A 5,074-nucleotide genomic window follows, 5' to 3' on the forward strand; every position below is an offset into this window, starting at 1 on the left:
GCTGGCGTGCAGAGTGAACCAATGTAGCCAAAAAATGGGGGTGTGGTGTAAAAAACAAATATAGTTCAAAACAAATAAGACGATTCTCTAACTGATAAGCAGTTCAGTTGTATACATAGGCGATATACTATAATTTATATTTTATTTTTTACAAGACGCTTAAACGTTTACTTTATTCTAGTCGTGTGGTTCGGGATGTAGGCCTATATGGTATAACCCAGTCAATTCCTTCCAACCTTTGCACTGAGGAGAAAACAGATGCACTCGACAGCGGCTTCACTATAAGTTCATGGTGTGCTATTTGTTTCGAATAAAAAAGTAAGTATTAAAGGATAAGGGAGATTAATTCAAATAAATATGATAACATTTATTAAAAAGGCCTGCATTTAATGGAATTGTACTCATTTATTGTATTCATACAACATGTCTTCTAAAGCTGGGGTAGGCCATTTATTTTAGAAGCCTTTTTTATCATATTTGTTGATATAATCATTTTTGTCACTCACTACCGGGAGAACTCACTGACACGCCTGCACCACTTCCCCTCCAACCTGGTCAAGGCCTGGCTGTCTCACACCTCACCTCACTTATCATTGCAGTAATAAACTCCTGCCTGTCTACTGGCTCTATTCCACATTTGCTCACACTTGCTTCTGTCACCTACATCTTCCAAAAACCTGGCTGATTCTATCAGCCAGGAACAGTTTAGCTATTTCTAAACTGTTCGGACAGACTCTGCGTTGTGTATTTTCGGTCGTATTAGTAATTCTTGAAGTCGAAATCAAAACAGCTTGACAGGTTGGATTAGAGGGTTGAATAGATGGTTTATTCCAGGATGTACAGCGAGATACAGACTTAGGTTGAATAATCTATAGTGGACCCGGTGGTACTTGTTCCTTGGCTGTCGAAACCCTCTACTCGTCGAACCAAAGGGTTGGGGCGAGTATAATACAAAAAGGGGATAGATGAATAACACGTGAACAGACGCACTCTCAGCCTTGATAAGGTATTTGGCCCTGGCTATGTCCCGGAGGACCAGGTTGGTTCAACCTTGTTGAGACATAACAATGGCAGAATGTTGGGGATAACACCTTGTATCAGTATGAGAGGCCCTGGCCTGTTCCTAGACTAGAAATGTGAACAATAAGAGAGACACTAAAATACACCAACATTCTACACACTGCATCCCCTACAATTTCAGACGTATCTCCAACCTCATTTTTTTCCAGCAATTCTACCATGAACTACCTCCTCACAACTCAAAACCTACCTGGCCTTCTATCTCCTGTATGATCCTTTTCAATACCATTTCAGATCTTCCCACAGCAGTGAAACAGCCCTCCTGAAACAACCTCTTCCTCAACTCAGAATCCTGCTGCCTCAGCAACCTCCTCCTGTTAGACCTAACTGCTGCTTTTGACACCATCAAATCTGTCTCCCCCGACTTGAGACCGCCCTTAGCATCACTGGCAACACCCTTGCCTGGTTCAAGTTGTATAATCGTACGTTAAGTCCCCTTTATTCTCGTTATTTTCTTTCTTTCTAATGAAATAGAAGCAGGTAACATCACGTTAACTTGCTGGGGGAGTGTGTGTGGGTGAGGGTGTTTCAACAGCCTCACCGCGTCTGAACGGGCTCCGGAGCTGCATAGCTGTTGTGCATTGAGTTATCAGTGTACGCAGGTAAAAACAGCCATCAACACACACACACACTCAGTAAGAGATCTCCTGCTTGGCAGCATGGAGCGCCATTGTCCTGTATCATTGTCTGCAACTTCAACAATAAACCCGATTTTTAACAACACCAACCTTGTCTGGAGGAGCCTAGTTAAAGTCACCTAGCTTGAGTGTGGCAGCCACCTGTTAAGTGCGAGAGAGCAAGCACTATTTATCTGTGTTTTAACATTGTTAGAAACATTTGGGATGTCGTTTATACGCAACTGTTACATATTATACCTCTCAGATTACATAATTAACTCTCTTTTATTCTTAATGTTATCCATGCAGCCAATTTCCTTTTAGTTTTTATTATGTTATATTGTTCTTGCTTTAAAGTGTGTAGTGTGTATTTTGAGAAGTGCCATTGAAAATGAATATATTATTGTATAAGAATTATATTTTAGTGTCATACCTACACAGGTATTAATTATATATTATTATTATATTATCTAACACATGTATGTTATATTATTATATGAATATGTTACTGCACATTACAGCCAATATTATTTTTTTGTTATTTATTGAGAACAGATGATTCACCAATGCAATTGCATTTATCCTTCTTCACTTTCATTTATGGATGAATAATGCTGCAAAAAAGATTGAGTCAGATGCTGTTGTCCCTTTGCCCCCCAATCAACCCCCAGCACCAAACACATGCTTCTCAGACTACTCGACAACCTGATTTCCTCTAAGGGACAGCGCATCATGGTACCCCTGAAGAGGTATAAATTGTTCATTCAAAATCACAACTAGATTGCACAGCTTCAAATAGTACCATAATAGCAACAAGCAATCAAACCGCACGTGCGTGTGTGTGTGTGTGTGTGTGTGTGTGTGTGTGTGTGTGTGTGTGTGTGTGTGTGTGTGTGTGTGTGTGTGTGTGTGTGTGTGTGTGTGTGTGTGTTAATAATATCTTCCTGCACTTTATAAATGCAATTGATAATTAACGTTCTTTGACCTGACCTTATGGTCCAAATATCCTCACAGAAATTGATTCTCCTGGCTTCGGAAACAAAAATTAAATTCACCTTGCAATGACTTTTGGAAGAAATCTGGAGAAAAAAAACGTACTTCTGTGAGAATAGCCCTCAGCAAAGTGGGGCTGGTAACCAGTAGCTGCTGAACTCCACAGGGGGGAAGGAATGAATGGGTCCAGGGTGGAAGGATCATAGATGGCTGTCGGTTCATGAGCTACTTGGGGAAGAAGACGCAGCGCAGAGGGATCCCAGACTCCCTTCAAAGCAGCCCTTCCGGGCTCAAGCCGCCAAGCGGCCATGCCTTTTCCAATATCTTTGATTTGCTCATGCATATTTCAACCTATACAGAGGTTTAGCATTATGACCTGGGTTGAGTGGTTCCATTTGGATATGACCTTATCGTCTGCTATTTAATCACAAGCTAAACACGGAGCAGAGAGTCGGCACCTGTTGAGCCCACGATGTCAGAGAGAGAGTGGAGCGGTTGCCGCTTCCCCAACCGCTGCCTTGGTCCACCCTCAGGCCGGGCCGTCCTCCAGAGAATCGCAGAGTCCCTACTTCAAAAGATCTCCCCCTTCTCCTCCTCTTCCTCCTTTCATACCCTGCGCACCACCCCCTCTCTCCACCATCCCTCCCTCGCTCTGAGATAAACATGAGAACTTAACAAATTAATGAGATGCCTGATCAAAGATGGCTGAGGAACCGGGGCGTGGTTAAAAACCCGCAGAGCGTCGCAGTCTCGCGAATTGCGTGTCGATGGCAGATTGTCCCTTGACACGCACGCCGATTCTCTGTCATGTATGAAGTTCTTTCTATTTCACGTTTGACAGGTCATAAAGGCACATATCTCCCGGCTTTTTGTGCATGTGTGCGCTTGTGTGTGTGTGTGTGTTTGTGTGTGTGTGTGTGTGTGTGTGTGTGTGTGTGTGTGTGTGTGTGTGTGTGTGTGTGTGTGTGTGTGTGTGTGTGTGTGTGTGTGTGTGTGTGTTGAGCAGGCAAGTTGTGCTGTGTTGCAGTCTTTGATCCTCAGTGAAGGGGGACAGTGTGAAGCCCTCCTCATGAACAACACAAAAGAAACGTTGAGGCCTGGGAGTCAAACAAGTTCCTTTCTTCCACAAGGGCTCCCACACACCTTCACAATCGTTCACATCTATAACCTCTAAATGTACCATGATGCCATGTTTTTCTTTGTTTTTTATCCACCTTGCTTGAAGAAAAATTTCAACAAAATTTCACGCCGCCACAGCTGCCTCTGAGCAAGCCTATTAACGTAATGTTGTTAGAAAAAAACGTTATCTTCATTTTGGAAATGTAGACATAACAGAAATAGCATGAATACTGAAGTACAGATAGAAGCCAATATAGTTTAATGTAGTCCACCACCGTTACCCGGGAAAACGTTGTACCTTTGATCAATGAATTCAAAGGTCTGACTTTTCTCAAAGTTCTTTGCAGAAAACTGGGTTGTTGTTGCCGAGCGGCATTTGAGAGCTCCCCTATATTGGTAAAACCTGAGCATGACAGAACACCTTTAACCGTTTAGTCGTTCTTTGACTCTAACCGATAACGGATTGTATGTCATTGTACAGCCGGTTCGAGGTGTCAATAAACTCAAACCCTGAACAGCAGATGTTGATTGGGGTCCGGCTACGCTTCAGCACTACTTGTTGGTATCGATACAGGCGATTCTAGGCTGCTAATATGAGAAGGCAGAGACCTCCAAAAACACAGCTCTGGCTGGATTGCATGGGAAATCTATAAAGGCATGTTAGACCATAAATTACCGCCGTTCCGGTCTTATTATGGCTCACCGGACAGATGTGGTGGGTACTTATTGACAGAAGGACAAGAAAAACATCTTAGGGCATACAGATCTGAAGAGCTAACCGTTTTCACTAGGTTACTGAGATGACTGGGAAAAACTAATGACGGATTTCAGTAAGTGGCCACTTTGGACAACGCAAGTAGTATGGACTACTTATTATGTGGTTTGAGGGAGGAAACATGTGTGTGAAAAGGATACTCTTTCCTCTTGAAAGAAAAACGTTTACAGCGCATTCATGTGCTGGTATCTATGGTAGTTATTTATTGCACCCTTGCACCTTTTTGCCTCGTTCAGTCACAACACAACAGGTATTGGCTCTTCAGCATGCTGGTACTTCATTCAATTGAGTCATATAATATTAAGGCCTGTGATCTCAGTATATAGTACTCTCCTTCCTCTTTTAACACACGCACACACACGCATGCAAACACACACCCACAAAAACACAAAATAACAAAGAAACACACAAACACAAAGGCACACTTAAACAATGCACACGCACACATGCACTTAAACACACTTAACATGTGAAACCTAGGCCCGGATAT

The sequence above is a fragment of the Gadus macrocephalus genome, chromosome 14 (genome assembly GCF_031168955.1).
Source record: "Gadus macrocephalus chromosome 14, ASM3116895v1".
NCBI lineage: Eukaryota > Metazoa > Chordata > Actinopteri > Gadiformes > Gadidae > Gadus > Gadus macrocephalus.